The sequence below is a fragment of the Poeciliopsis prolifica genome, unplaced genomic scaffold, assembly GCF_027474105.1.
Source record: "Poeciliopsis prolifica strain line A6 unplaced genomic scaffold, Auburn_PproV2 SCAFFOLD015, whole genome shotgun sequence".
In the NCBI taxonomy this organism is placed as follows: domain Eukaryota; kingdom Metazoa; phylum Chordata; class Actinopteri; order Cyprinodontiformes; family Poeciliidae; genus Poeciliopsis; species Poeciliopsis prolifica.
In genome coordinates, this window is record NW_026562390.1 from 8,498,759 (window position 1) to 8,507,613 (window position 8,855).

Here is an 8,855-nt window from a genome sequence, read left to right on the forward strand (position 1 = left end):
ATTGTTTTTGGTCCAAAGCCAAGTCGCCTCACACAAGGGCGGTGAGTCATGTTGGGTTCAAAGAAAATTTCAAGCTCTTCCCACTGCTTGGTTTGAGTTTACCTGATAGCAGGAGGAGCTGCAGACATGTGCTTGAGATCATAGTTCAAAGTTCAGCCATGTCATGTTTGAATGACTCTGGCCCACTTATTGTCCAACCTCGTTCAGGATGTAAAGCCAATATTAACAAAAGTCAAGTCAGTGAAACCACCCGAAACTCTACATCTGAACACATTTGTGATCAGTTCAGGCTAAAAAAAAAAAAGCTTAATCATCAGCGCTTCGATCCAAGATCTGCATTCTTTGAAGTGTGTGTGGCAACGCGACACCATTAACTTTATAATGACTCTAAAAAGATAATCTGTTCTCATATCACACATTACAGAGATTAGGGGAACCTTTATTAGTTTAAGGGAGAGTCAGAGAACCTTACAGCTGTCTTTTTGACCTGTGACGGGCAATCTCACCGCAGGTTAGGATGCTCACTAGGTTCATGTTACTTACTTTTGGCATGTGCGACACTGCTGACACACAGAAGCAGCTGAAAACACTATGGACAAACTGCATGAATGAGTGGGACAGGAACATATCGCTGCACAGCTAAACAAAGACTTTACATTGGGTTCAAAATATCTCGCTGACCAGATCATTCCCTGTTTTTGTTGGAATCTTATGTATATCTACATGGCAAATAATTTACTAGAAGGTGTGGTAGGCTAAAAGAAAACCAGATGTCATGCCATGTGTTGCTGAATCATTATTTGCAAGGAGCATGTTCAAAAATAATGTTTGATTGATTGAATTTCAGTATCAGAATCAATTTTATTTGCCAAGCCTGCGAACACAAACAAGACATTTGTCTTTGGTTTCACTTTGATCACATTAAAGATGTTTAAAATCTAAACATGTATTAAAGTTAAAATAAAAACTAAAGAAGTTTTTGTCTGTCTTGTAAATATGTAAATATGAACAGTGTTTTTACAAAAGGCTGAAATAGTGTGCATGGATCTGGACGTTTTGTATGCTCATTACAGAGACAGCCTGGGGGAAGAAACTGTGTCTGTGATTTTTGCAATCAACTCTGTAGCACCATTCTGAACATAAAAGTCTTAATAGTTTGTGCAGGATGTGTGGGTTCTGTAGAGATTTTGGCTGCCCTGACCCTAGAATTGTACAAATTCTGGACGGAGGGGAAAGTCGCTCTGTAGACCTAATTGTTTGTTGCAGTCTGGTCCTGTCATGTTTTGGGCAAATATAGGACAGACTGAATCGAATTGCCACTGGAAGTACAGACTACCAAGAAAAGTTGCTTCTTGGGAACCTAATGTGACCCACAGAAGACACTGTGAGAAAATGAATGTGGAGGGTGTTCTTCAATCATCCACCTTCATCTCTGACAGGGTAAGCGCCGGGTGGTTCTGACCGCAGCAGCAGACCAACCGTTCCACTTCCTCTCAGTATGCAGACTCCTTTCTGTCTTTGAGCAGACAAATGACAGCGGTGTTGTTTACAAAATGTCTGATTTCACAGATGAGTCTGCTGAGCTTTAGTCATTTATGTAGGGAGAGAAGTGGAGTGAAGAAAGGACACACCCTTAGGAGAGGTGCTTGTGCTGATGGTTCATGTGCAGGAGAAGATGCTCCCCAACATCACCTGTCGCTACCGGTCACTGAAGATTTCACCTAAAATTCACAGAGTCAGTTATCCAGCTCCTACGGGCAACCACAGCTGCCAATATTTTACCATAAATTAGAGATGCCCTGCAGAAATTGAGCACACGTATCTGGTTGTTATGAATAATTTCTTTAAATGCAGAGGAAGTAAAAGGCCAGGAATTGCAACAGCCTACTAACCCTAACCCAGAATAAAATATGTGCAGATTATAAGAAAATTCAGCATCCTGAACATCACTGGTGAATGAGTTAAATGGGTCATAATCACTATATCAACATAAACCACTGTGACTTTCCACGCATATCCATGAAATCTATTTCATTAACTTGAATAAAGCTATGATATTTGGGCTATATCAGCAAATGCCTATTTCTACAAGACTCGGGTTGTTCTGAAGAAAAGGTCATTGAATGCAAAAATTGCAGTAAAAGTCAAAGATAGTGGCTTTTGTGTGAATTTTCCACAGGGCCACAGAGTCAGGAAGTTATTCAGCTCCTACTGACATTTAAGTCACATTCTTTCAGAGTTGTTTTTCCGCTTTGAAAAATACTGTTTTCAAGAGCACAAGGGTGCAAAGGGGCAAAGCTTTGGAAAGAGATAACGATCGCATTTCCAATATGTTTCTCCAGAGAACAGAAGAACTTTGGTACCTGTTGCATGTGCAAGACAGAGAGGTGTCAAAACTGAAACATGACCGGCCCATCTGACAAAGGGGGGAGCCACTGTGAGGGATCGGTTAGAAGAAAGAAAGGCCAGAGTCCCCCCACAGCAGATGGGAGCTTTATCGTTATCGCCGCGGGGAGAAATGGGGCCAAAAGAAGAGACCAGAGACCACAAAAAAGGTTTAAGACATGGCTGGACTGTGACACATGTCCTACAGTGGAGGGGTAGTTTGCTCACCTAAGCCTTTGGTGTGTCATCATGTTACCCTGCCCTGTCAGGCGCCTCCACCCTGTCCGCCCGCACCGTATTGTTCCGGGCAACAGAATAAAGGAGAAAGCATAATGAAAAAAGACAGCCGGCTAGGCAGTGGGAGTGAGACACATCTTAGTCTATTGTTATTCCTCTATTTTTTTTTTAACAGTAGTAAAGTGAGGGATAAATCTGATCAAAGTGTAGTATTTGATTGCTTTGTTGTATTCTGAGTTATGAATTATGGCTGTACTAGGATGACATGTAGGAGTTAAAAAGCTTCTAAAGATGTAGAGGCTTAATAACAGTAACCTCATATGGCAACGCGCTTGAAAAGACACACCTGAGGATCATTCAGTGAACATCACAGCTGTGTTATCTCTTTATTATCATTTAATGTGCAGACAGTGACAAACCTATTGGCACCCCTGGTAAAAATGAGTAACCCCTTAGTGTCTGAATGCATGCATGATTACATAAAAAGTAGAGATTATTAACTGGAATATAACACAAAAGAAACAACAACAACATGACAGCAGTTATTTAGTATTGTAATTTCTGGACCACATTTAGCACTACACAAAAGCACTTACACAAAAGCACTTAATGCTTTTGTGTAATCTCCAGTGTAAAGTATCCCCAACTTCATGAAAGTTGGGGATCCAACTTTCATGAAGTTGGATCCCCATTAGAGAGAGCTATTCCATCATTTGTCTTTGCATTAGACTTGCAGAGACAAGATTTAGTGTCTGGAGAATAGATTCTCTGTTGAATATTTTTAATCATTATCAATGTTCAGCTTTCTGGTGATCCACCAGATTGTTATTATAATGTCTAGTTTGTCAGAAAATTGGCTACGGTTTCTATGGCCATTGATGGAGAAAAAAATCCATTGCATAATTCATCTGCCACTGTACTTTACAATGGAGATTAAGTGCTAAACTTATGTTTATTTTGAAAAAAAAAATTCTAAGCATACCTGCATTTCTCTCTCTGTTAACTATTTTCAGTTATGGTTATTTTTCTTGCTAATTAAATGCATAAAAGAAACGTAGATTTGTCTTAATTTCTTGTAGGATTAGAACTTTTTAAAAATATTCCTACAAATTTATCTACACTGTACATCACCACATGGCTCACCCAAATACCCACAAACTCCTTGAGATTAGTTTTAACCCCAAAATAAACAACAGCTAATTCCAGTTTCAACATGTTCATTTCTCTTTGCACTAATGTAAGGCAAAGCTTTACTGGCACTGTTGAGTTTCCATCTGCAGAGTTAAGAGCAGATCAAACAGCAGAGGTGAAACATGAAGCAGTTGATCATACAGGATGCAAAATAAATAAAACTAATCATAAGCATGATGGATGTAATCTTCAAAGTGAGGCATGTGCTTCGTCTTTGAGTCTCATGGTGTTTTGACTGAGCTATCTGTGACATAAACAAACTGCGCAATAAACACAGATATCAAACCAGGTCTTACAAACACAAAACTCTGGGAGCTCTGAAATGAGTAACACAGCCACCAAGACCTCCATGTAAATACAATTGTAACAGACACGACATGTAGATACACACACATACATGATGTGTTTATTCATCTGAGTGTCCTGGGACCTCGAGGTCTTTTGCAGGAAGCATGAAGAGAAGAGGTTTATGCAGTCCTCCTGGAGGTGCTGCGGGATCAAGAACAGTCTACCTGCAGGTGGTAAAGCTAAGCTTTCAGGGGTGAGAGGTTGCAGACACTGGTGCGGTCACACACGTGTCAGAACACTATTTCACTATTTACAGCTGGAGAGGCCCACCTAAGACCACCTACAAGAGCTCCTTCACTGCCATGCTGCATACACAACTCATTGCCTCAGGATCCACTAGGCGGGAGTGAAAATCCCAAAGCAGCCTCCGTTCATCCTGACATCCTGACATCCTCTTGATCGTGTCAAAAGCATACTGTGACTGTCACCGTGTGTCTGTGGCTGCTCTGAACTCTTATTGTTTATGATGCAGAAAGAATTCAGAAATCGGATCCAATGGTTGTGGCTCTTCAGAAGCGGAGATGGTCTCTTCGTGTAACTCCAGTGAAACATGCAGCTGAGCCTTTGGGCTCCTCAGTTTCAGCTGAATGTTGAAAGTGGAGTTCAGTTGGGTGGCTAACATTATTGGCACGCATATCAGCTTCGACCAATAAGAACTACATGCTAAATCTATTAGTCAAATATCTAAAATAGATCAGTATATGCAACACGAGAGCATCACCCCCTCATTGCATTGCTATGAATATCTTTTCATCCTTGATCTGGAGGTGGTGATCATACATGAATATGCTCCTCCAAATCCTGCTACCTCCCAGTCTGGAGAATATACATACTCTGAATTGGCCAGAGGCTGCAGCTGAATGCATGACAGATGACATACAAACTATTGTTATGCCAATAAAATCAAAGGATGGCCAAATTTGGAATTGTTCACTAAGAGTTCTAGCATTTACTGCATGTATATTATAAAATTCAGAATATATTGCAGAAATAAATTCTTGAATCATATCTTTAATACTAACATTCATATTAATGTTGTTCTTGAGCTTATTCATTTTACTTTTATTTTTTTATGTTGTAGCTGTAGTAGTAACATGTAACCCTAAAGAATGGCTGTTTAACCTTTTCTTTCCAGCCCTTTGACAATTCATGCCAAGCATTTCAGTTTTGTTGTTTTCCCCATTTATTTTCATTTATTCATTCGTTTGAAATAATTTACTTTGGAAGTAATTACTTTCCGAATTTATCATCAACATTTTGTGTACAATTTTAAAAAGGTAAATAAAAACAAATGTCAAAAATGTACAATAGGCACCAAATAACTACACCAGACAAAGGAAACAGAAATAAAATAAAATGTCTCCCTCTGGTGGTTACATGTTATTAGCAAAGGTAAGCTTGTTTTACCTTACACAAAACAAAATGTAAAGATTTTGTAGAGCTGATCAAGTACACTCTAGGTCTATGGTTTAGACTATTTCAGTAAATATTTGACGTAATGGAGAATGAATTATATGGTTGATTTTGCTTTCCACAACAAAAAAGAAAAATTTCAGTCCAAAATTGTCAAACTATTATTTATATTTGCTGAGATAACACAAACTCCATATATTTATTTGAGGCATATTTATATTTTTTGCACTATGTCCTGCAAAAATAATTGTAGAGAAAAAGTTTATGAGACTGCTCATTCAAGCTGGACTGGTATCAACACAAGATACCCTCAAACCATTTGTACATTAATATTTTTAAGAGAATGTCTTTAACAGCAAATCAATTTCCATTCCAGTCAGGTTTAAAGTCAGTCCACTTCTCATTAGTGTTGTAATGTTCCAGTTCCAGTAATGTCTCAGTTTCTTCTGGCCATTTTTACTTTCCTTCTTGATCTCATTGGTGTGAAAAGGTCTAAGAAATCCTGCAGGTGAGAAGATGAAGCAGATAAATTTCTTCTTATTTGTATTTAAGTCCTTCTTGCACATTGATGTGTGAGGTGCAGAAAGTGTCATGTTTGGTGTCTTGACTCATTACTGGAGCAAAGCGAGACAGGCCATCAACACCCCACTGTCTTCAGTCACATATCCTATTAATAGTATAAATCCTCAACACATACCAGAATAAAAATATTTGCCTTTTAACAGATTTCTTCAAGTCATCACACAACTTTAATATTAGACAAATGTGACAATGCAAAAGCCAGTTTTTCCACTTGTTCAAAATAATGATAATCTAAATACACTTCAACCAATGTAAAAAAAAATATTTACCCATAACATTTTCCAAAATCTGACTATGACTTTGCCCTTGAATGATAGAAGCAGGAGCTATAATTCATGACTGTTCCTGTGCAGCTATTTCATGGTATCTGATTGAGTTCACTGTGTCACTAAAGTTGGTCTATTAATAATCTCCTGTCCCATCTAGTTGCTGGGCTATTAGCTCTGGCTAAATCTGTAGTAATCTATTCAAACAAGTCTGATGAAGCTCTCAGAAATAATGGGTGGTTGATTCACTCTGCCATTAGATAATAATTTTCACCAAATGGTGGCTCCAGATTCAGCGTTGACCTTTAAACCTGGCTTCATCTGCATCGCTGATGGTGAACTAATGATAAATTTAAGGGACACTGAAATTAACATAAATAAAATAATGCCTTTTTATTTATGGCATTTTTTCCTCTGTAAATCATTAGAAAGAGGTTTGACATTTTAAGGAAATTCATGGAGGTTTTTACTCATTTCTGTCTGTTAATCGAAACCACAAAGAGAAATTTGGAATAAGATCAATAATTATTTATTTTCACCTCCACAGGAATATTACATTTCGAGCTACCTACATATAGTAGGTGCTTGGTAAATTTAGTCTTTTGTTTTTAGAAAAAAATGTATCACAACACAGTTTTAAAAAATCAGTTAAATATATTATAAAGGAATTATTAGACATACTAATAACTGTACGAACTCCAAACGCCTATTATTGCACTCAAAAAAAAAAAAAAAAAGATGAATTGATTTTATAAGACCTTCACTGCTGTGCTAATAGATTTGTTTCCCATCTGCAATCAGGGATTGTCAGTACCATAAAGAGCTTCCATGATGACAATATTTATATCATTTTCTTTTATGGTAAAACATCACCTAGCAAAAAGTGGAAATATACACCAATGACAGAGCCAAAACCAAGGCATAAGTGATCTAAGCTGAAGGCACTGTGTCAGCATAGAGATATTTACAATTTTAAAAGAAATATTTGCGGTTTTATTTTAAGTTTACTTTGTAAAAGTGAGTAATTTTCAAGGTCTGATTTTCGTGCCAAAAAGGTCACAGTCTGATGCTACAAGTTCAATGTTTTCTTTGTGTTTGATCTCACTTTAGTCACAAGTCTTGCTCAACAAATATTAAACAAATATTATTAATACGGCTTCAACAGGTCCAGATAGCCTTGGGCCAACCTGAGTGACAACGCTGAAGGCACTGACCCACTCCTTCCAGACAAAAGTAATTCTTAAAGGACACGGGACCTTATAGTACAAAAAAAAAAAAACTTTGCTTGACAATATAGACGTCCTTAGGCCTTCTTTGTCCTGACCTAAATATAAAACAAAAGGTCTTTTAGTCCTTCAAGAAAGCCGCTTTTAGCACGAGTGATGTAGAAACTAAGAGGGTGGAAAAGTTTCACTCCTGACTGGTAACGTCTGAATGTGCCACATATCAGCCTAGAAACATTTGCTAGATTACTGAAGAAAAATAGTTCACATTTCTAATTTTAGAGATATATCTTCAGAATAAAAAACAAACAAACTATTAAACCAATTTGATTCAGCTTAGAGGAGGTGAAACACCTTCAGACAAATCTCGTGCCTGGTTGTATTTAAGGAATAATACCTTCACTGTGCAAGAGAAGCTCTTTCAGGTTGTTTGCCACTTAAACCTCAGGCAGACTCATTTTAGAGCGGAAGCTATTTCAAAACCTGTTTCTTGGTGGATGCATTTGTCCTTCTCAACACTTCAGTGAGAAGTGACAGAGGTGACTGACCACTTAAGACAGTAATTGGACAGCTGATTGTTGTGGATCGCCCGAGGAAAAATAAACTAACAGGACCTTCCTCCAATCATTTAGTGTAAATAAAAATACTTATAGAGGACATGAAGAATTTCTCTTTTTCTTTATACAAAGGTCGGAAGCTACAAACGACTTAAAGGGACAAAATACATTCGTTGTATTACTCTCATTTAGTGGGAGAAGCTGGAGTACCCTCAGAGAAGCTATACTGATTTTATCTCTTCATTTTAATGTCGCCCTGAGCAACTTCCCATACGGCTCACATCAAAAACCACCACAGCTTGGATGTATTATTGTGATGCTTTCAAGCAAAACTGTACTGAGGTAGTGACATCTTGATGGGATAATGTTACCCTGCTGGTGTTTCTGCTAGATATTAAAAGGAACGCCCAAGTAGAAAATTAATTTGCACTTTTCCTCAAATCACAAGTGAAAACTGGGACAGTTGAGTTTTCCAGCAGAGCAAACAAGCATCCTGACTGATTTTGAAAGTGGTGAAGGAGGATTACAAGTTTTTGGAATAACCCCCAACATAAGTTCTTCTAAAATTATGTGAACTATGTTAAAAATCATTTCCCAAGTAAGAAACTCTGTCAATTCTGCCAAGAATAAGTTTCAAATGCCCAACCAGAATG